The sequence below is a fragment of the Macaca nemestrina genome, chromosome 6 (genome assembly GCF_043159975.1).
Source record: "Macaca nemestrina isolate mMacNem1 chromosome 6, mMacNem.hap1, whole genome shotgun sequence".
NCBI lineage: Eukaryota > Metazoa > Chordata > Mammalia > Primates > Cercopithecidae > Macaca > Macaca nemestrina.
In genome coordinates this window covers 116169610-116194687 of record NC_092130.1, presented here as the reverse complement: position 1 = coordinate 116194687, position 25078 = coordinate 116169610, and the positions used below count along the sequence as shown (strand labels likewise).

Sequence of the window (25078 nt, the reverse complement as noted above, 5' to 3'; positions counted from 1 at the left end):
GGATACTCATAATCCTCTCTTTGGGTTCAATTAATTTGCTGGAGTGGCTCACAGAACCCAGGGGAACACTTACTTATGTTTGCTGGTTTATTTTAAAGGATATGGCAAAGTTACCGATGAAGAGATGCATACAGGGTGAGGTATGGGGGAAGGGGTGTGGAGCTTCCATGCCTTACCTGGCTGTGCCAACCTCCATGAATGTCCAAGTGTTCAGCTATGTGGAAGCTCACTGAACCCTGTCCTTCTGGGATTTTATGGAGGCTTCATGACATCAGCATTCCTTCCCCCAGGGAATAGGGCAGTACTCTCTCTGGGGAAGGTCTTAACAGTCACAATCAGAAAGGCAGGAACAGGTGAAAGGAGAGAAGGAGAAGGTCAGGGGCCTGCCCCTGAGGCCTAACACACCCAACATTATAACAAAAGACTGTAACAAAGCCTGTGGGAGTTATGAGCTAGACCTCAGATGAAAACTAATATATATCATAACACCACACATAGATTCAAAGATCTAAGTTAGGTTGGTCATCAGTCAACACTATTTAAAAGCCAGACATGTCCAAATGGCTCTTGAATCTACACTTATTATAGCAAATATTTTAACTTACAGAGATGAAAAGGGCAGATTTTCTTTAAGTGTCTGAAGCCAGTAAAGAGACTTTCTGCCTTTTTTCCTCTGTAAATCTAAATCTGTTGAAGAAAGAAGTGCACTGTGAAATGGGAAGGCAGGGGTGGGCAAAGACACATTTTAGTGAGGTTTTAATCTCCATTTTGCTGAGTAGAAATAAAAAGGAGTTTTGAGGTGGTTTGAAGGGAAAGCGGGGAGAGAGAGAGAGAGAGAAGAAATGGGAGAACCACTGAGAAGGTTTAAAACATCTTCATGTTACGTAGGCAGATTGGCAGATATGAGCAGGGTAAGGGAGTGTCCCAAGGAATGTCAGGCAACAGTCAGGTGACTATCATGCAATTGTCAGGGGCCTCCTCGGGAATGATAGATGGTCATGGCTAGTACCAAGGAGGGGAAAATTTCCTCCCAAACAGGAAACATCTTGAGCTTATGAGCAACAACTTCCTCATAAGATCCTAGGAACTAAGCAAACATGACCAGGCATGTGCAGTAAGGGGCAAAATGGCAGAGATTGACCTTCCTTTGGGGATATGTCCAGGCATGCTCAAGTAGGGGCAAAACATCAGCGTTTGCCTGGTATATGACCTTCCTTTGGGGACACGAGACCAGTAAGGAAAAATTGTCACGGAGAGCATACGCATAATTTCAACCACCAAACGACACATGCAGCCCCTGACAGATACTAGCAAGTCACTGCACATGCAGTGATTAGCCAACAGTTCCCCCAAGAAGCATGAGGGGAGGAGATCAGGAAGAATCAGGAAATAGTAACTCTGTAAGAGCCTTGAACCAATGATCAGGCGGGGCACTCAATCTTTCAAGTTTTCTGCTTGATACCTTCCAAATGTACTTTACTTTGCTTCAATAAACTTTTGCCTTAAATCTATTTCTTTTTGTAAATTTTTTTTCCATAAGTTATTAGGGTACAGGTGGTATACTGTTACATAAGTAAGTTCTTTAGTGGTGATTTGTGAGATTTTGGTGCACCCATCACCCAAGCAGTATACATTCCACCATATTTGTAGTCCTTTAACCCTCACCCCCCTCCCATTCTTCTCCCCAAGTCCCCAAAGTCCATTGTATCATTTTTATACCTTTGTGTCTTCATAGCTTAGATCCCACATATCAGTGAGAACATAGGATGTTTGGTTTTCTATTCCTGAGTTACTTCACTTAGAATAATAGTCTCCAATCACATCCAGGTCACTGCAAATGCTGTTAATTCATTTCTTTTTATGGCTGTGTAGTATTCCATTGTATATATATATACACCACAGTTTCTTTATCCACTTATTGATTGACGGACATTTGGGTTAGTTCCACGATTTTGCAATTGTGAATTGTGCTGCTATAAACATACGTGTGCAAGTGTCTTTTTTGAATAATGACTTCTTTTCCTCTGGGTAGATACCCAGTAGTGGGATTGCTGGATCAAATGGTAGCTCTACTTTTAGTTCATTAAGGAATCTCCACACTGTTTCCCATAATGGCTGTATTAGTTTGCACTCCCACCAGCAGTGTAGAAGTGTTTCCTGATCACCACATCCATGCCAACATCTATTGTTTTTTAAAATTTTTTATTATGGTCATTCTTGCAGGAGTAAGGTGGTATCACATTTTGTGTTTTTGATTTGCATTTCCTTGATCATTAGTGATGATGAGCATTTTTTCATATGTTTGTTGGTCATTTGCATATCTTCTTTTGTGAATTGTCTATTCATGTCCTTAGCCCACTTTCTGATGGGATTGTTTGTTTTTTTCTTACCAATTTGTTTTGGTTCATTGTAGATTCTGGATACTACTCCTTTGTCAGAGGAATAGATTGTGAAGATTTTTCTCCGACTCTGTAGGTTGTCTGTTTACTCTGCTGACTGTTCCCTTTGCCCTGCAAAAGCTCTTAAAGTTTAACTAGATCTCAGCTATTTATCTTTGTTTTTATTGCATTTGCTTTTGGGTTCTTGGTCATGAAATCCGTGCCTAAGCCAATGTCTAGAAGGGTTTTTCCAATGTTATTTTGTAAATTTTCATAGTTTCAGGTCTTAGGTTTAAGTCCTTAATCCATCTTGAGTTGATTTTTGTATACGATTAGGATCCAGTTTCATTCTCCTACATGTGGCTACCCAGTTATCCCAGCACCATTTGTTGAAAAGGGTATCCTTTTTCCAAATTTATGTTTTTGTTTGCTTTGTTGAAGATCAGCACTGGCTCTAAGTATTTGGGCTTTATTTCTGGGTTCTCTATTCTGTTCCATTGGTCTATGTGTCTATTTTTATACCAGTACCATGCTGTTTTGGTGACTATGGCCTTATAGTATAGTTTGAAATCAGGTAGTGTGATGCCTCCAGATTTGTACTTTTTGCTTGGTCTTGCTTTGGCTATGCAGGCCCTTTTTTGGTTCCATCTGACTTTTAGAATTGTTTTTTCTAATTCTGTAAAGAATGATGGTGTTATTTTGATGGGGATTGTGTTAAATTTGTAGACTGCTTTTGGCAGTATGGGCATTTTCACAATATTGATTCTACTCACCCATGATCATGGGATGTTTTCCCATTTGTTTGTGTTATCTATGATTCCTTTCAGTAGTGTTCTGTAGTTTTCCTTTTAGAGGTCTTTCGACTCTTTTGTTAGGTATATTCTTAAGTATTTTATTTTTTTTTTACAGCTATTGTAAAATGGGTTGAGTTCTTGATTTGATCCTCTGCTTGGTCACTGTTGGTGTATAGAAGAGCTACTGATTTTTGTACATCACCTTGTATCCAGAAACTTTCTTGAATTCATTTATCAGTTCTAGAAGCTTGCTGGAGGAGTTCTTAGAGTTTTCAAGGTAAATGATCATATCATCAGCAAACAGTGACAATTTGACTTCCTCTTTACCAATTTGGATGCCCTTTATTTCTTTATCTTGTCTGTTGCTCTTGCTAGGACTTCCATTACTCTGTTGAAGAAGAGTGGTGAGAGTGGGTATCAATGTCTTGTTCCAGTTCTCAGAGGGAATTCTTTCAACTTTTCCCCATTTAGTATTATGTTGACTGTCGGTTTGTCATAGACAGCTTTTATTACATTAATGTATGTCCCTTGTATGTTGATTTTGCTGAGAGCTTTAATCATAAACGATGATGGATTTTGTCGAATGCTTTTTCTGCATCTATTGAGATGATCATGTGATTTTTGTTTTTAATTCTGTTTATGTGGTGTATCACATTTATTGACTTGTGTATGTTAAACCGTCTCTGCACCCCTGGTATGAAACCTGCTTGATCATGGCGGATTATCTTTTTGATATATTGTTGGATTCAGTTAGCTAGTATTTTGTTAAGGATTTCAGCATCTATGTTCATCAAGGATATTGGTCTGTAGTTTTCTTTTTTGGTTATGTCCTTTCCTGGTTTTGGTATTACAGTGATGCTGGCTTCATAGAATGAATTAGGGAAGGTTCCTTCTTTACTTTGTGGAATAGTGTCAAAAGGATTGGTACTAATTATTTGAATGTCTGGTAGAATGCTGCTGTGAATCTGTCTGGTCCTGGACTTCTTTTTGTTGATAATTTTTTAAGTACCATTTCAATCCTCTTCTTGTTATTGATCTGTTCAGTGTGTCTAATTCTTCCTGATTTAAGCTAGGAGGGTTGTATTTTTCCAGGAATTTATCCATCTCTTCCAGGTTTTCTAGTTTATGTGCATAAAGGTGTTCATAGTAGCCTTGAATGATCTTTTGTATTTCAGTGGTGTCAGTTGTAATAGCTCCTGTTTCATTTCTTAGTGAGGTTATTTGGATTGTCTCTCTTCTTTTCTTGGTTAATCTTGCTAATGGTCTATCAATTTTATTTATATTCTCAAAGAACCAGCTTTTTGTTTCATTTTTTTTGGTATGGTTTTTGCTGTTTCAATTTCATTTAGTTCTGCTCTGATCTTGGTTACTCCCTTTCTTCTGCTGGGTTTGGCTTTGGTTTGTTCTTGTTTCTAGGTCCTTGAGGTGTGACTGTAGATTGTCTTTTTGTGCTCTTTCAGTCTCTTTGATATAGGCATTTAGGAATATGAACTTTCCTCTTAGCACTGCCTTTGCTGTATCACAGAGGTTTGGATAGGTTGTATCATTATTGTTGTTCAGTTCAAATAATTTTTTAATTTCCATCTTGATTTCATTTTTGACACAATGCTCACTCAGGAGCAGGTTATTTAATTTCCATGTATTTTCATTGTTTTGAAGGCTCCATTTGGAGTGGATTTCCAGTTTTAGTCCACTGTGGTCTGACAGAGTGCTTGACATAATTCAATTCTCTTAAATTTACTAAGGCTCATTTTATGGCCTATCATATGGTCTAACTTGGAGAAAGTTGAATAGAATGTGTATTTTGCAGTTGTTAGATGAAATGTTCTGTATGTATCTGTTAAGTCCATTTGTTCCAAGGTATAGTTTAAATTCATTGTTTCTTTCTTGACTTTTTGCCTTGATGACCTGTCTAGCACTGTCAGTGAAGTATTGAAGTCCCCCACTATTGTTGTGTTGCTGTCTATCTCATTTCTTAGGTCTATTAGTAATTGTTTTATAAATTTGAGGGCTCCATTGTTAGGCGAATATATGTTTAGCATTGTGACATATTTCTGTTGGAGAAGGCCTTTTACCATTATATAATATCCCTCTTTGTCTCTTTTAACTGCTATTGCTTTAAAGTTTGTTTTGTCTGATGTAAGAATAGCTACCTCTGCTGGCTTTTGGTGTCTATTTGCATGGAACGTCTTTTCCACCCCTTTACTTTTTTTTTTTTTTTTTTTTTTTGAGACGGAGTCTCGCTCTGCCGCCCAGGCTGGAGTGCAGTGGCCGGATCTCAGCTCACTGCAAGCTCTGCCTCCCGGGTTCACGCCATTCTCCTGCCTCAGCCTCCCGAGTAGTTGGGACTACAGGCGCCCGCCACCGCGCCCGGCTAGTTTTTTTGTATTTTTTTAGTAGAGACGGGGTTTCACCGTGTTAGCCAGGATGGTCTCGATCTCCTGACCTCGTGATCCGCCCGTCTCAGCCTCCCAAAGTGCTGGGATTACAGGCTTGAGCCACCGCGCCCGGCCCCACCCCTTTACTTTATGTGAGTCCTTACGTGTTAGGTGAGTCTCCAGAAGACTGCAGATAGCCGCTTGGGGAGTACTTATCCATTCTGCACTTCTGCATCTTTTAAGTGGAGCATTTAGGCCATTTACATTCAAATGTCAGTATTGAAATGTGAGGTACCACTGCATTCATCATGCTCTTTGTTGCCTGTATACTTTGTTTTTTGTTTTGTTTTGCTTTTGCTTTTTTAGCTTGTATTTTTGTTTTATAAGTCCTTTGTGATTTATGCTTTAAAGAGGTTCTGCTTTCTTGTGTTTCTAGGATTTGTTTCAAGATTTACAGCTCCTTTTAGCAGTTCTTGTAGTGGTGGCTTGGTAATGGCAAATTCTCTCAGCATTTGTTTTTCTGTAAAAGACTGTATCTTTCCTTCACATATGATGTTTAGTTTCACTGGATACAAAATTCTTGACTGATAATTGTTTTGTTTGAGGAGGCTGAAGATAGGGCCCCAATCCCTTCTAGCTTGTAGGCTTTCTGCTGAGAAGTCTGCTGTTAATCTCACAGATTTTCCTTTATCGGTTACTAGTGCCTGTTCTGGTGGAGGGGGTGGGGGTGGGGTGGGGTGTGCAATGGACTCTGTGAAGGTTCTTAGCTTTGGTGGTTTAATGCTCTATTTTTGTGCTGGTTGGTCTCCTGACAGGAGGTGGTGCCTTCCAAAGAGCATCAGCTGTGGTAGTATGGGGAGGAACCCTAGAACCCCAAGATTATATGCCCTTTGTCTTCTGCTACCAGGGTAGATAGGGAAGGACCATCAGGTGGGGGTAGGGCTAGGTGTGTCTGAGCTCATACTCTCCTTGGTCTTGCTAGGCCTGCTCTGGGGGATGGGGGTGAGAGTCCCAGGTCATTGGAGTTGTGAACCTAGGAGGATTATGGCTTCCTCTGTTGAATCATGCAGGTTGTCGGGGAAGTGGGGGAAAGCCAGTAGTCAAAGGCCTCACCCTGCTCCCATGCAAACCCAAACCAAATGGCTGGTCTCACTCTCACTGTGTCTCCCACCTGCTAACAGGCCCGAGTCCATCTTCAGTTGGGGCGAGAAGAGCTTGAAAATCTGCCCCAGGCTATCCACCTCCCAGCTGTGAATGAAAGGGCTTGATTCTACTCCACCTGTGGAGTCTGCACACCAGATGTGAGACCTCCCCTGAGTTCTGACCAGGAGGCTTCTCACCCCATTCAAATTGTTACAAAGCTCAGCTAGAGATTTCCTTCTCCTGTGGAGTTTTACCCCTTGCTCCTCTGGCTGCCCTCCGGATGGATCCCTGTGATGCCAGGCAGGGATGGCTTGCTAGGGGACTCAGAGAGCTTCCAGGGCCTTTCTGCTACTTTCCTTACCCCCTGTGCTTTGTTCAGTTCTCCAAATTGACTCAGCTTCAGGTAAAGTTGGAAACTTCTCCTGCAAACAGACCTTCAGCTTCTCCAGTGGGGGTGTGTGTTCAGAAGAGGAGGGTCTCCCTTTCCCACTTTCACAGTTGGGGCACTCACAGTATTGGGGTGTCTTCTAGGTCCTGCAGGAGCAGTCTGTTTCCTTCAGAGGGTGTGTGGGTCCTCTCAAGATTACTGGTTTGTTCTCACAGTCAATCTGGTGCTAAAATTCACAATGTGAGACTGCATATGCTGCTCTGTTCAGAGCTGCAATCTAGTCCTGCCTCCTTTCTGCCATCTTAAATCTACTGTCTCTTGGATGGATTTTTTCTTCTCAGATGGTAAGAACCAAGGACTATGTATCCTGCCCAAACTCGCGGCCAGTAACATTTTGGTGTCATGACTCATATTGCAGCTTCTCAGTAAGACCCTCTGTGCCTTGCCATCTTTGGCTGGAGGCACCCAATTCTGCTTACGTGAGGTCTTCTTTCTCTTGCTCTCTCACTCACCAGCCAATCTCCAGAAAAATTCCCTTTGGTCACTGTTCCCCCTAGCTGATTCCTCAGTTCATCCTGTTGGACGATGGCAGAGGTGGAGGACTTCAGAGTCTGTACTGAGTAGACGTAAGGACCTAAGTCACTGTGGTCCTTTTGGACAGGTGGCGCACAAGGGTGATAGGACTTGAGCCTAGGACATGCAAAGACTGGAGACCTTCATTTCCTTAACCAAAACAGGCTTTTCTTCAATAAGTCCACACCCTATTATGCCTCCTTTTTTTCTGTGGACTTTGAGATAGCCTTGCATACTGGCCACATTGTCTGTCTTGGAGGCAAGTCAACCTCTTCCCTGCTTCCACTCTGCATATCGTGCAACTTCTTTCTCTGCTTAATACTGGGAAGACTGTCTCCACCAATTCTTTATTTCCTATCATGAATTGTTAAATCCTGCTACACACTGAGACCAGGTTTTCCAGTGGCTCTTGAGGTCATTTGTTTGCCTCTATAGGGCATCTGTATGTGGTCCATTAAGAGCAACTCCTACTTCCTTTCTGGAACTATCTGCACTTTGGGGAGAGGACAATTCTTTCTCTGCCTTTTGTGGTCTCTCATCCCAAACTCTCTGACCCTCTGACGGTTCCTCCTCTATAGTGAGAAGGCTGATAAGCAATGTCCTCTCAGGTCTAAGGGCTGCTGTTTGTGAGACTGCACAAAAGCAGCCTTCCATGAATATCCCTTATTTCTACCATTCCCACGGGTGGCAGATGGATTGTCCTGTCATTTTAAATACTTGTTTTCCATGCTTCCCCAGGAATCCACAGAAGGAATGACAAGAGGACTCAGATGCAGGTTTTCCTCCACTCCTCTGGCCATCTATATTCTTAACGTATACTAGGACCTCCAGTGCTGTATCCAGAGAAAGGAAGGCCCAATTCCCTTACAGCTGCTGGCTAGGGATAAGATCCTCACCTACCTAAAGGGATATGGAGAATGGGAATTTGAGAGAATGGAAGATCATTTCATTGCTGGAATGCTCCGAACAAAGGTCACTGTAAGATCACAGTGTCAAAGCTACAGGTCAGCCAGAGGCCACAGGTGCAGGACAGATTACCATTAGGACAGAGATGAAGGCTGGTCCTGGAAGGAAAATGTGGGACCAGAGTTAGTGGAACCTGGTAATCATTGGTTTATTCCAGAACTCCAGGATGAATGGGGGATGCCCTACTCACTACTCCGATCCAAGGTATAAGGGGATCAAGAAGGGAGGCTTTCAGCTGGGCGTGGTGGCACATGCCTGTAATTCTAGCACTTTGGGACGCCAAGGTGGGTGGATCACCTGAGGTCTGGAGTTCCAGATCAGCCTGGCCCACATGACAAAACCCCATCTCCACTAAAAATACAAAAATTAGCTGGGCTTGTTGGTATGTGTCTGTAGTCCCAGCTTCTTGGGAGGCTGAGGCACAAGCATCACTTGAACCCAGGAGGTGGAGGTTGCAATGAGCTGAGATTGTACCACTGCATTCCAGCTGAGCGACAGAGAGAGGTTCTGTCTCAAAAAAAAAAAAAAAAAAAAAAAAAAAAGATGAAGAAGAGATTCTTTCCTCTTCCCTACTCTCCTCTGTTCTGTCTTACAGATAGATAACTGTGCCTCCATACCCTGGGACTCACCCCTTGGATGCATCCTTAAAAACTGGGATAAACCCAACCCCCAAATCCTAAAATGGAAAAACTAATTTTTCATTGCAGAGGAAGTCTGGCCAGAGAATGGAAATACAAATTTTAATACCATTCTCCAGCTAGACCTTTTCTGCCATTATCAGGGCAAAAAGCTAGAGGTCCCCTATTTACAAACCTTCATGGCCTAAAGGGAAGACCCTAATCCTTGTAAAGCTTGTAAGGCAAACCTCACATCCTAGCTATGCTTAGCCACCTCCTCCAGGGCCCTGCATTGGCCCTGGAGACTCCTCTGCTGACTCCCCTACAACATTTCTTCCTCCAGAAGCCAAAAGGAAAAACTACCTCCTCCTTTGGAGGCGAAAGAGGGAAAACCAGCCACCCCTGGATGCTCCCCCTATTTATCCCACTCCCAGACCTTTGGAATTGACCCCACTTTACAATGGGCCCCTAAGTTCTCTTCTCCAGGCTTACAGGAGGTGAGTGAGCCAACTGAACTTGTCCAGGTCCAGATCCCCTTTTCCATGCAGGACTTTAGACAACTTAGAAAAAACCTAAAAATGTTCTCAGATGACTCCAAGAAGCTCATAGAGGGCTTCCCCAAATTGGTTCTTACATTTAGATTAACTTGGAAGGACATAAATGTACTCCTGGGACAAGCCCTTTTACAAGAGGAAAGACAGACCATCTGTGAAGTAGCAATCCACTGTGGGAATGACTTACACCTGGAAAATGTCAACTACCCTGGAGGGGCTACAGCTGTTCCCCAGCAGGACCCCCAATCAGGACTACAATGCCAAAGTGGAAATATGGGCCAGGAACCATACGCTCCTGTGTCTAATAGAGGTAATAAAATGAAGGAAGGTCAAGCCACTAAACTACAATAATTAGCCACCATAAACCAGGGGCCAAATGGAAATCCTATAGCCTTTCTGAAAAGGCTACAGGAAACTCTTATAAGCACACCAAACTTAAACCCAGAATCTCCTGAGGGACTAGTCCTAAAGGAAAATTTACCCAAGCTGCTACATTAGGAAAATTTACAAAAGAGCCTTAGAACCCAGTGCCCCTATGCCAGAAATCCTCAAATTAGCTCTCTCAGTCTTTTATAACTGAGATCTGGACAAAGAGGACAGGGCTAAGGAAAAGGAGAAATGTAGGGACAAGATGCAGACTCAACCATTGGCTGCTTTACAAGCCCACCAGCCCCCTCCAGGGTCCCCTAAGGACCCTTGTCCAGGTAACTGCCACTGATGCGAAAGACCAGGCTACTGGAGAAGGAATTTTCCAAATGGGCCAAATGGGAAGAAGCCCCACACATCCTGCCTCCTTTGTGATAAGCTCACCCACTGGAAGAGGGACTGCCCTGGGATCCAAAAGGTCCCCCAGTTGAACCCTCATCCAATAATGGCCTTGAACTGAAGGGGCCCTCCACTCTGGTCAGCTTCTAAATCAGACATCATCATTAAAGAAACAGAGCCAAGGGAAACTCTGGAAATGACAGGTAGGGCTATAAATATCCTTTCAAATACAAGAGCTGCCTACTTTGTGCTAACCTTTTTCTCTAGGCAACTTTCTTCCAAATTCTGTTGGGTAATAGGAGCAAGTAGCAACCCCTCCCTCTAAAGATTCACATCCCCTTTATTTATATTGCTTATGGGACTGATTACTATTCTCTCACCAGTCCCTGGCAATGTCTAAATGCCTCACACTGCTCTTCAGTAGGAATATACTTTCCAAAATGGGTATCCACTTAATATTTACACAACATCTGACTTGATATTTCCCCCTAATATCCCAGTGTCTCCCACGAAAGCCAGAAGTCCTACCTCAGGGTTTTAGAGATATCCCACACTTATTTGGACAAGACCCAGCAAAGAAATTTAACCAAGCTATATCTCGAGTGGGGACAACTTCTACTCTATGTAGATGACTTACTCATCTGCTCCCCCTCCATAAAGCTTGCACAACAATATGCAGTACAAACCTTAAACTTCTTAGCAAAATGTAGGGTACAAAGTATCCAAATCCAAGACAGAGAATTTCATACATAGAACCAAATATATATACAGAGAGTATTACTGGCTCCAGACCCTTCTAACAACCAAGTTGTGTACCCACCCAGGTCCTTATTAAAACCTAAAGTGATAGATCTACAAAATCTCAACTAACCCCCTTATGGAAAGGCCCTTTTACTGTTTTACTTTCCACTGCAACAGCTATCAAAGTTCCTGGCATCTCTAGTTGGATACATCATTCCTAAATAAAACCTTGGGGGGTTTCTGAAGAATCAACAATAGGACCAGCATCTGAGTATTCCTGTGAGTCACTGGAAGATCTATAATATCTCTTTCAATGAAATTATAAGTAATGCCTTCTTTTCTTTCAAATAAATGCTACCTCAACATAAGGTAGCCCCAGTACTCTGGATCTTATTCATGGTGGGATTGCTTATGCTTACACTTGGTTCAAAACCAACATTCCCCAATGGGCCTACACCCTCCAGGCTATGTATTTTTATATGGACCTAAACAAAATAAACTGCCCTATGAGGGAAGTTCTAAAAGAACTTATGCAACCCCCTCACTTGCAAACCTTTTAATCTGCGTAGATAACACCCAATATACAGGGGATGTGCCCTAGGACTCCTGGGGACACAAGGAACAGGTATAACCATCTATAACATTACAAATTCTTAACAAAGGAGAGCTCTCAGCCTTATAATGGTAGGGCTAGGGGCTGCCATAGGATTATCTGCCCCATACCGAGGATTAAATTACCATAAAGTCACCCTCCAAAACCTCTCTACACAAATTGGAGACCTAGGTCAGAGAACTGGCAACGGAATCTCTAAACTCAAGGCTTCACTAAATTCAGTAGCTAATGTAGTCATAGACAATAGATTAGCTTCAGATTACCTCCTTGCAGAACAGGGCAGAGTCTGTGCTGTCATCAATAAACCCTATTGCACGTATGTCAACAATAGTGGGCAAGTAGAGGAACATATAAAGAGAATCTGTGACCATGCTAAGTGGCTTCATGACTCTGGGAAAGAAAATTCCTCAGCAGATTCCATCTGGAACTCTGTAAAATCTGCTCTCCCATTGCTCACATGGTTCCTCCCCTGCTGCAATCAGCTGTCTTCATACGTCTACTTCTTTTTCGCCACTGCCTTTTAACCTAGTAGATACATTTGTCTTCTCCAGGATATAATTTCAAACCAAGTTCCCAATAATGCAGGTGATAGATGCAGGAGGCAGATAAGAGGGAGGATCCCTGGAGAATCTCCCACCAGTTTGTGCACTGGGAGGATGGGGTAAAGCCACCAGGAAGTTCATGCCTTGTGCGGGGTAAGGAGCCTGGGATCTTTAGCTTGTGTGTGGGGGCCTGGAATCCATTCTGTGAGATGGGATCCTGCTGGCAGAAACCCCTCTCACTTTGCTGAAAGTTTTCTTTTCTTTTTTTCCTTTTCACCCAATAAATAATATATTCCATTCCCCTCACCCTTCCACGTGTCTGCTTGCCTCACTTTTCCTGGTCGTGACATGGAACCTGGATTTAGCTGAACTGAGGAGCAGAAATTCTGCAATACAGGACTATCTACCTCCCTACCCAAATGTGATCAAAACATACACCTGTTTCCCCTGGACCTTTCTGGACACCAATTCTACCTACGCATAGGACCATCCTATTCTGACAATTAGCAACAGATTGAGACCCAGAGGACAAATACTGCCCTTATTTCAGCAGGAAGCAGCCACAGAAGACTGACCTTCATTCACTAGCCCCAAATAATTGAGTCTCAAACTCTTGAGGGGGTGATATGTTAGGGTAGGTAGATAGGCGGATATGAGCAGGGCAGGATAGGGCCCCGAGGAATGTCAGGAGACAGTCAAATGACTGTCATGTGATTATCAGGTGGCCTCTTCAGGAATGACAGACGGTCATGGCTGGCACCAGGGAGGGGAAAATTTCCTAACAAGCAGGAAACATCTTAAGCTTGTAGGCAACAACTTTGTGATAAAATCCTAGGAATTGAGCAGGCATGCACAGTAAGGGGCAAAATGGCAGAGTTTGACTGGTATATGACCTTCCTCTGGGGGCATTAGACCAGTAAAGGAAAATGGACTGAAGAGTACATGTGAGTAACTACAACCACCAAATGGTGCATGCAACCCCTCCCAGATACTGGCAAGTCACTGAGCATGTGGTGATTAGCCAACAGCCGGCCCAAAAGGAAGTATGAAGGGAGGAGATCAGGAAGAATCAGGAAATAGTAACTTTTGAGACCTGAGCCAACAATCAGGCGGGACACTCAATCTTTCCAGTTGCAAACTTGGTCCCTTCCAAATGCACTTTGCTTCAATAAACTTTTGCTTCTGCCTTAAATCTACATCTGTCTCTTGGCTGAATTTTTTTCTTCCAAGAAGACAAAAACTGAGGGCCGTAGAACCTGCCTGGACTCAACTCCCGTAACATTTAGACTCTTTATTTCACTTAAATACTTAGTCAAGAGGTACATAAAGATAACAAGCTACAGGACTTTGCAATCATAAAGGCAGATTGCCAGTCTGAGTTTGGATTTGGAATCGGTATAGCCACAAGATTCATGAAATTTCAAAAGTGACATTTTTCTTTACATGTTTATGATCATGAAAACTAGTCCTTCTGTTTAAAAGAAACTACCTGGGCTCCTCTAGTCTTTGAACATAGGACATTTTGTTAAATGTTACAGCAATAGCTGAAACAGTTGATAATCATGTTCGAGAGCAGGTGAGTGATGCTATATACTGGGGCTGAAATGCGAAAAAGGAAATAAATGTATAAAGGATTAGAACTGCAGCATCTTAAAGTGAAAACATCACAAAACTCAGAGTAAATTTCCATCTTGCTGTTGGTTTATATATAAACTGTACTCAGATGGGCAGAAGGAGAAGTGGAAATATAATCTTGGCTTACATGGAAGAGGAAAAGACTATTTCTAGTTATTTAAAACTACCTATTAACTTACCCACAGACACAGCTCTATGTAATGAACTCTAGAATGTGGTTAGTGTCAATGTTCCAGTTGTGGAAGAAGGAAACAGTCTTCACCAAATGTAGTTGACAATGGCTGTGAAACATGGCACGGTGACTGGAATGTGGTAAACAGATGTCATAATAACCACTGGACACCTGCCTTCTTCACCTCTATGAAAACATTGCCGCCTTATACATGGGCAGAGGTGCAGAAATGAGAAATTCTGTCCTCAGACATTTCACTCCAAAACCTGCCAGTTTCAAGTGCTGCCTTCCTGTCTCAATAGAGAATTTCCAGTTCTACTCTAGGGATGAGGCTGTGGTCCCTCCAGAGGTGGGTCATGGCCTCAGTACTATAGGCAGGCACTACCTCCTGCAGCTGTCAATCCAGGCTGATAATTCTAGCAGCTGATGACATTCCTTCTCTGCATGGCAGTTGCCTCTAACAGGCCAGTGCACACCTGAGCCAAAGATGATGTTTTTGGCATTTGCCTAGATGTTGAGAGCATCCACTGGCTTGGTGGGCACCAATTGGCAAAAAGGGAAAACCCCAGCCAAGGAAAGTTTTAAGAAGGCCACGTGCTGGCCCTTCAGAAGCAGCTGCATTCACACCACTCACTAGGGGAGGCAAATATGTGCGTGTATAATCTGCCTTCTTCGCTCAGTGGGAGGGAGGCCAGTTAACAATGATTTCAACTCTTTATTAAAATCAGTTAACACATTGCTGCACTTAGATAGCAGTAACCAGGCAGGAGACCAGCAGGCTTTCCTAACTGCCTTTTTATTACAAGACCTATTTCAGGCCCATCCCACTTTACATCTCTGCAGCATGACATCCCAAATTACAGGCATAATAATCTAACAAAGGCCACAACCCCTGCAGGCATACAGAGTCAGATTACGTCTGACTGAATCTGCTTTCTCTATTCATAAACAACTTAAAACAGTCTTTCCCTCGCAGAAGAACCTGACTTGCCAGGCACACAGTGAACCAGCAGGAAGACTGCACGAGGACAATGGAGACATGGGTGAGACAAGGGCAGGAGATGCCTTGCTCATAGGAAATGAAAAGCTCTAAAGCCCAAAGCATTTCCCTTAATTTTTTCCACGCAGTTCCCTTGAGGTTATGCAGCTGGATGTTCTCAGAGCTGAGAGTGGACTGGCTTACTAGAAACTATTCATTCTGTCTTCAGATACTTTCAGGCCCTCTGTTATGATGGTTGACTCAATTATTCCTCAAACCAAAGCTTATGCATGTCTAAGTTCTCTGATCTTAACATCTTGAAAGGCAGTAAAATGAAAGACCTGACTAACTTTTGTTTGTCCCTGATCTTACTTCCTCCTTTTAAGACAGTTTTCCTTATGTAAAAGAAGCATGGAGTAATTGACTTTGGACAAATGACAGAGAAAGGGATGGATTTCTAACTTAACTGTTGGCATATACCTTGAGAATGAATACATAATACACATTTTAGGATAAGCCACAGATTCCTCTGGTCTGGGTACACTGGGGACATTTTTATAAATGTAACATGGTTTATTGACAAATTTAGGGAATTGTTTCACATTGGTCTTTTCTGTCATATTAGAGGAAGTTTTAGACTAAAAAATAATATTATCCATGTTTTACAGATAAGCAAATTTGAGGTGGAGCACAGTTAAAGAGCTTGCTTAGGTCATATAACTAGGGACAAATCCCTATTAACTGGAAAGGATATGAGACTGAATTAGTTTGCCATGCAGTAATTAAAAGCACAAAGTTCTGTATAATCTCCTTGATTTTTAAAAGAAAAAGATGTCTGTTTCATGAAGGACAGCTACTTATAGAATATATGCAATAGGATTAAGCTGAAATTGTTTCAAATACACAAAAGAAGCCATTAAAAAAAAAAGCTCTGAAAGAGGGAAAAATATTCCGCTCGTCAATGAAGCAGACCCCAATAGTACATTTACAGACAGATTAGAACTTCTGGAAAGAGAAAACAAATTAAAAATATGAAAAACGTTAAACATAATTGTGTTATGGTAGTAGAATACTAGGCAAGATTTTTTTCACTTCTTTTTTCACAATCTCTGGATGTATGCTGTTTTTGTAATTAGCAGCCGTGCGTTAAAGAAATAAACCATGTAAGCAGCCTCTTTCCGCACAAGATGGCTGCTATGTTATAGAAGCCTAGCTCAATTTTCACACAGGTGAATTTTTCTAATCTTTTATTTTATAAACAGTGATTTGGGAAATTCTTTTATCTTTATGAAAAGGAAGACCATAGCCCTTAACGTTCATTGTGGGCAGTCATTAGTTAAGACAATACGCACAGGAAAAGGAACAGGTTATCAAATATGAAAGGTATTTATAGTTAAAAAAATCAAGTCCCTGCTTTCAAAATGCTCATAATCTAAGGAAATTCAAGTCACAGAGCTGTGTGCAGTATCCTTAAACTACATGCTAATTTCAAATATGAGAGAGTACATATACATATGTGTGTGTGTCTGTGTTTGTGTGTGTGTGTGTGTGTGTGTGTATATATATATATATATTTTTTTTTTTTTTTTTCCCAAGACCCTTTCTCCTACCCTATTTAAAACAATAATAGTTTGTCAAGGGAAAATAAACAAAATAAAATGGTTTGAGGTTGACTCAAAACTCTGAATATTTGAATTCTAATTTGATTCTAAAGTCAGAAAAAAGTCTACTCTCCTGGTATAATACTTTTAAAGCAAATGGAATCCATCATGCATGAAAAACTAATCTCTGACCTTTAATGGTAATTTTACTGATTGAAAAAAGTTTCAAACACTCAGTTGTGGGAAGGAAACAGACATTTGCTCACAGTCTGCAGACTCTGGCTCAGCTGACAGTAATTTTCCATTGATTGGGAGAAAATCATGGAAATTACATAGCTATGGCTGGCTTTAGACTGGTCTTATATAAATTTCAACCTTAATTCTGTGTTTATTCTTTTGTGTGAGTGAAATAACAACAGAGTCTCTACAAAAAGATGTAACTAATATCTTTGAGGTGACCTGTAACTACTATGTATGATATAGTTATGTCTTTTGGATTAACCAACTATATATTTTATGCATTGGTAATACTTATACATGCACAGTTAAAATTCTTTTAGGAAAAGCCATAAAGTACTCTGTTCTGAAATTGTTTCTACAAATGCTGCAGTATGAGTTTTTCAATGACTTAAAAATTTCCATATCAGGAGAAGTGTTAGAAATGTATTTTTCCAAATGCAGGTGGGAGGATATCTTCTCAACCTGAAGCCAGTTCTACAGGAACCCAGACAAACACCAAAAAGTGAAATAAGTTAAGTCTCCACACCATTTCTAAAGCAGTGAAGCAAAACTACCTCCAAAGGTCAGTGGAGAAGCCACTCAGTACACAGCCATAAATGCTAGGATAGTCCTGGTCACATCCCCAGCCATACCTTATTGAATCTTGGTGTTTGACCCTGAGCTCTCATGTTTTAGAGTTCCATAATAGCCAGGCTTTGAAATGCAAAAGTGTGTATGTGTGCATGTGCAGGTGTGTTTAAGCAAATTCACTTAATAAGAGTGGGGTGCTGATAAGGTGAGAAAAACACTAGCCAGACAATCTAAATGAACAGTAAAACACTTAGAATGGTGCCTAACACTTAGAATAGCGCCTGGCACTTAGTCTGGAAACATAGGCTATACATAATATCAGGAAAGGCATCTTCAGTCTGTTAAGATATAAAATATATATATTTCCAGACTTTATAGAACCCTATATTTTCATAGGTATAAGTTACTATTTATGAGAAACCCATACACAGGAGGAAAATAAGGTGAACAATTTTAATCGTAATAACTTACTGAGTTTTAACTTAAAAGCATTTACTTATATTTTTACTCATTTGATATAATTCATTATCCATATCTTGTCTCCAGCAACTTGTAAATATGTTAAATGAGCTACTATATTGTTAATTATTGCTTTAAAATCTCAAAATCATTTTATGAATATAGCACATTAATATATGACAAATATAAGTTGTGAAGATTGAAAAAAGTTATATAAAATCTGATTGAGGGTATAATTTGCTAATAACTATAGGCTTTTAAAAATAGTGAATTTAGAGCACACCTATTTCCCTTTCAAATCTCCCTCTCTCACCTCCTTTCCTCCCCTACTCCTTCCTTTCTTTTCTTCCTTCTTTCCTTTTTATTATTCACCAACCAACCCACCAACCAATCAGCAACAATTATTTGTTGAAGCTTTTTGTTGTTTTTTCATTAAGATAAACCAATTAAGTAATCTATTTTTTTTCTATTGATAAATTTGTTTACAGAAAATAATTTTAAAGTATTCAATTTCTAAAGTCTGTTGCTCTAAAGACCCATCCTTGGAGAAATCCAATCATTTCCTGCACTTAACACTGGGATGAAACACAGGGCCCAGGGACACTCATATTAAACTTGACCTGATTCCATCTGTACTTTATTCAGTCTGTTTATTGTGCATCTATTGAGCTTTCATTCTCTCAGTCTGATTTCCCTTTTGCTCCTGTTCCTCCAACATGGAACCCGCAGGTCTTTTCTCCATACATCAGACGTGTTATCTGGCCTATGTCTTTCCCTGGCTCCCTGAGAGGGCACTCCTGGAACCTGGCATTGAACAGGGCCTTCCTCCTATAATGTTTAATGATAACCCTCCAATCTACTGCCCTGCCTAGACAAGATTTTCATGCTCAGGGTTGGAATCAAGTTTTTCAAGCACAACCCCTGTGACAGCTAATATTTAAGGGTCTCAGCAGAATTTAATTTGTAAAGAACTAAATATAAATATACTTCTGAAATCTGGCGTCTTGCTCGTCTTCTTGCCTTTGTGTTCTCCCTGTTCTTTTTTCCTTGCTCTCAAATATCTTCTGCAACATTAAGAAAAATGTGGAATGGAAAAGTAGTCATAAAAAAAAGCTAGAGTTTTGCTCTGAAATGTCTATGAGATGGTGTGAAAAGGAGCCTCAGGACTGAACTGTGCCTGGAAAGGTACCTTTTTCTTCACTATATGCAGCCTTCCTGAGTCACTGGTCACTGTTAGCAGCACAGAAGCCACAGAATGAAAGAACAAGTGCTGAGTATAATTTGAGAATTAAAGAGAAACAGGGAGAGAGTTCTTCTGTTGTATTGTATGATCATGTCACTGGTCCCTCTTAAAAAAATAATCTAAAAATACAGTACATGCATGCACATGTGTGCACACACACCATAAGGTCTGCTCAAGTCCTAGGATTATTTGGGCTTGAGAATTTTTGGATTGATTGAATACAACTTTAGTTATGTACCCTTGATTCAGGAATTTAAAAAATGGCTAAAATCTTTTGTTTACATAGCAATTAGAGATTTAGAGATAACATAATCTGAGGATGTCTTCAAGTCTCAGATATGCAACTTAGCTGTGCAATCTTAGGAAAGTTATGTCTCTTTCATGGGCCGCATAAATTCTCAGGACTAATTCAGACACACTATTGGCACAATAGCCAGCAAAATGCCTTAGTTTGGTTTTTATAAGTGTGCTGGATTTTTGGAATAAGTCCAATAACTACATACTAAGGAAAATAGTTCAATCATTTTTTATTGCTTTAGTTCTTATCACTCAGTATTGCTGGTGAGGGAGGGAACATAAACCTCTGGAGGAATGAACTGATACCATTGCATGAGACCAAAGGCAACTAATCATGAAATGAGACAGTCCTGAAGTAGCTGGTTCTGATTCTGACCAAGCAACCCAATGAGTAGTTTATGGGCTCATGTCATCCCTTTGAAAAGCACAAATAAAGAGCAAAGAAAGAAGGTCACACAAATGGAGGTTACTCTCCTGAGTTTGTCAAGAAGTTCACTGGGCACTCCACAGTTGGGAACACTGGTTTTCTAGAACCTTTATGGTTTATGGGTCAAGTCCAATGCTGTCTATATTTACATTATGCATTAGGCATTGCAGCAAATATTTACCATCCTTTTCTTCCTCATGCTCGCCTCCCTCAGTGATATTGGGTTTAGTCATATTATGTGCTGTGGCCAACAGAATTTGGGCACAAATGATACTGCTTTCTAAGCTGAGGACTTACAAGGTATTGAATGTTTCTACTTGCCACACTGGGAGTTGTAAACTGTGCCACAAGGATATGCCCTGGGAGATCATTTGCCCAAGAAGGAGAAACATGAAGAACAAGCATGAAGGCAACCTGCAGCCTGAAGAGCACTATTCTGACCCATTAGCAGGCCTATGAGCAAGCAGCAAATGTTACTGGTATTTTGTGGTTGATTGTTCGGTAGCATTACTGTAGCAATAGCTGACTAACGCACCTTGCAATAATAGATCAACATAGAAAATGTGAATTTTGTTTTTCTCTTGGGATCTCAACAGTTCTGACTAATTCAACTAGTCCCTAAACTTTCTATTTTATTTTGCCTTTTCAAGTTTGCTAGCAATCTAGACTCTTATCATTCCTTAAATATGCTTCATGTAGTGCACAGTGCCTCCACCCCTCGACAATTCCCATCTGTCTCATCTTTATACGCAAGATTCAACTAAAATTTTTTATCTTTCATGAAGAACATCAGATTCTCCCATTAATTCTTTCTGAGAGGCAATTTCTTCTTTAAGCTCTTTTATCTCTCTCTTGCCTTATTGATCACCATCTGTAATAAATTATAGTACCCCTAGTATTGTTCTATACCACTTATTGGTTAATACATCCCTTGGATCTGAAAATGCTTTAAGGACTGGAATACGTCTCTTGAATTTCATACAGAATAAGCCCTTCATTAGTTATAATTTAAATTAATTTACTCCTCATGCCCCCAATCTGCTTCTCCTTTGGATATCCTAACTCAGTAAATGTCATTCTCATCCTCCTAGTTCTCCAAGCCAGAAATCTAAGTGATTATTAATCCCTATTTCTCTTACCTATTAACCAAGTCCCATTTAGTTAAAACCCCTACATAGCAATCAAACCTATTCACCTCTCTCCAGCCCCACTGACATTATCTTAAAGCCCTTCACCACTTTTTCCTGGAATATTGTAATTGATTCTCACATGTTCTACCTACTTTTGGTCTTGAAGATATGCAATTCAATTTCCCACAGCAGCCAAAGTCATTCTTTTTGAAGTGCATATTTGATTATGTCATTTGCTGGTTAAAAATCTTTTACTGGCTCCCCACTGCAGCAGAATTAAGTAGAAATTTCTATGTGACTTATCAGATCTTTTACGATCTACAGTTTAACTCTCTGGCCCTATTTCTGACTGACTTTCCAACTTATGCTCTATACCTTAGGCAAACTAATTTTTTTTTTTTGCATCTCCCCAAACCACCACAATTTATCTTATTCCCAGTCATTTGCACATGATACTGTGTCTACCTGATACCCTCTCTCTCCTTCCACCACCCTTTCCTTGGCTATCTCCTCTTGAACTTTATATCTCAGATCAGATAACATTTTCTTTAAAAGCCCACTCTGACATTCCTCTCTCCTCTTGCTCAGGCAAGCATGGCCAGGGGCTCTTCTTGCGTGTTACTACAGCATCTTGCATTTACCTGTAGCACTTATGATACTATGGTTTCTGATTTACTTGTAGTTGGCTCTATGGGTAGCCTACCCAAGAACCATTCCTTCCTAATAGGCCCCCAGTGAAATTCAAATATCCGCCTACCCTTGCAGCCACATACTTACAGGGAGGTGGGCCTCAGCCCCAGCCACCATGAGGGAAACCTGATTGTCTCAGATAATCATGAAAGTACCATTTCCAAGGCAGTGATTGGTTAAGACATAAGCATGTGAAACAATTTTGGCCAATGAGACATTGAAGGGAAGTGGGAAAAGGGAAGACCATCTGGAAATAATTTTTTTCTTTCTTAAAAGAAGACTTAAAAAGAAGATCCTCTTTTCCGACTGGCCATAGTTATCTGCATGTAATAGTTGGACCTGTGACTGACATCTCAAGATTACCGGAACAAACCAGAAAACTCACCAACACTTGAGGATGGCAGAAGAGAAAGAAGAAAAAGACGCAGGATGCCTTTGATAATATCACTGAGTTACTGAGTGACTTAGAGCCTCCCACCTCAGGATGGCTTATGGCTAAAGCCAATTAAGTTACGACTTTCTGGCAGTTACAGCTGCAAGCATTCTCACTGACTGACACATGTCTACCTTCCTCACTGTACTGATATTAATGAGAATTTATGCTTGGAGATGCAACTGCAAAGGAACTAAGAACTAAAGAAAACATCTTAGAAGGCTGCATGGCATTATGGTGATTAATAGGGAAAACTTTATTAATGTGGTATCATACAGAGAATCAGAATCAGCTTTTGAGGAAAACGATGTAGAAGTCTTCTGATTTATTTTCTGGGCCAGAGAATAAAATGGAACAGTAGTAGCTCTTTGAAAAGCTAGGTTTAACATGATCACAGAAATCCTACTGTACCAAATTCAGAAGCCTCTAGAAAAGTGACCTAATTCAGTTTCTGCTGTGCTCTGCCCCTTGCTGTTCACTTTCCTATCTCAGCTCTGGTTTTACTTCAAAAGCTCAGGAACTTAAAAGGGGGAAACCTACCAACATATTTACCTAAACTCTGATCAAAGATCCAAGAAAAGGTCAAGGTGATAGCTGAACCCACAATTATATTAACCTTTTGTGGAAACGTTGAACAATGCAGTAGTATCTTTGCTTTTGCAGAATATCTTGTTAGAAACAGGAATTTCAAGAATAGCCAGAAAGATAAATCCTCTTGCTACCTTCATTTTTATGCTTTAAACAGTAAATGCAAAGCAAAAAGACCTATGCAGCAGTCTATTAAACAGCAGTACCCTTGTATTTATCAATAATAGAACAAACTCTCAATATTCATAAGGAAATGTAAGATAATACAGATAACCAAGATTATTGCTTGAGCATATTCTTTAAAAATTGGCAGACAGTTCAAGCTCCTATAGTGTTGCAAATGGAACTTATTGTATACTTATAGTTACTTGTAAAATGAGATAATTTGTATAAGGCAGAAGTTACCCCTCCATTGAAAGTTTGGTAGAAGTTATATGTAGAACCATTTGAGCCAGTACTATTGACAATCTGCTTATTCACTAATTTCTGTGTGGAGGGGTAGGGGTGTCTAAAATTGTAACTGTTGATGCAATCTGTCAAATGGTATAGGTCTACTCTAGTTTTTTTTAATTTTAATTTGTTGAGTCTGTTTAAGTTTCATTTTTGTACTTTGTGGTAAAAAAAACTTGAAAAAAAAACCAATGGTAAAAATACTGCAGCTTTAAATATACATTATTATTTTCCCATCTCTGTGATTCTGGAGTCATATAGTTTATAGAGTAGCCCCCCAAGACACATGTAACTATTAAATACTTAAAATATGGCTAGTCCAAATTGAGATGTGTCAAAAATATAATATATACTCTGGATTTTGAAGACTTAGTATGAAAAAAAAATAATTCCACTGATTTTTAAACGTTTTAAAATGTGGTTACTGATAAAAATTTAAAATTGTATATGGAGTGTGCATTATATTTCCACTGGGTAGCACTGTTCTAAAGCATTCATCGGCTCTCCTCACATTATGCCCTGCACTGCAGACACTGACATATGTGTAATCTCTAAAGCACATGTCATGATGAAAAAAGCATACTATTTCTAAACAGATATGTGATCTTGCTTGGAAAAGACGCATAACTTTCTTGCATTTCCATTGCTTCATCTTTAAAATAAAAGGGCTGCATGAGATGATTCCTAAATTCCTTTCCAATTCTCATATATTTAATGACTTCATCATTTCCCCAATAGATTCCAAAGCCAGAGAATACAGTCCATGTAACAGCTCATTTCAGTTTGATAAATATTTCTGAAGCACTTATCATTTGCCAGGTCCTGGGAGGAGGTAATTTTACACCTAACCATCCTCCACCTTTTTTTAGTACTATTCTTTATTCTTGGCAACTTTTTGAGAAATATCTATGGAATGAATGGACACATTATTATTCTGCTGTGTCTTATATGTTAATACAGAAAGAGAAATACACACACACACAAACACACACACACACACACACACACACACACACACACACACACTCCCTAGACTGGCTGTGAATGAAATACTAAAAAAAAAAACAATAATAATAATTTGAGTAGTGATTCTTTAGCAGAAACTCAAGTGCCCATATAACTGAATGGTTTCTGAATCTGGCAGCTAAAAATGCTTTATTTTAGTCTTTCTGAAAAATGGAAAATGCATTATAAGTCTAAGTAAAGAGCACTCCAATTTTAGCTGCCTTTGCCCCTTCTGAGGCTTTCCTGGGTCAATAATTAGCAACAGAGCCCAGAAGACTGGGGGAAGGATCAGGATGATGAACAAGTGCAAATGAGCTACCTTAAAAAAACAATAGCACAAAGCATGAGAGCACTCAGAGTTGTACTGCAAAATGTTCAGATTAGACAGGCCCAAAAATGAAAAAATTGAAAATTAATAAACCAGAACCTAGCTGCACGCACTGACCTAATGAGAGTCGTCGTTAATGTAACACACTTTTGCCTACTACTTTTGTGAAGACTTCTTAAATTATTTTAAATGCTTCTCAAGAAATGCCTCTCCAATTTTGCTGGGGTTCTTAATGTTCTTCTCAATTTTCTTTCCAAAAGCATAAAGGAGAGAAGTGAAGAGATGATTTGAAATACTAGAAAGAATACAGGACTAAGAGCCAGGAAATTTGGTTTCTAGTCACAGAACTGCTACAAACTGGTGATACGGAGTTGAACAA

General features: G+C 40.2%; 1 protein-coding gene and 1 pseudogene across 19 annotated transcripts in view; both read right to left on the bottom strand.

Moving 5' to 3' along the window:
* Window positions 1-25078, bottom strand: part of LOC105499433 (phosphodiesterase 4D) — a 1582997-nt gene that overhangs the window by 337420 nt on the left and 1220499 nt on the right. The gene's annotated exons all lie outside the window — the stretch shown is intronic.
* LOC139363548 (surfeit locus protein 1 pseudogene) overlaps window positions 7961-25078 on the bottom strand; it is a 48325-nt pseudogene continuing 31207 nt past the window's right edge.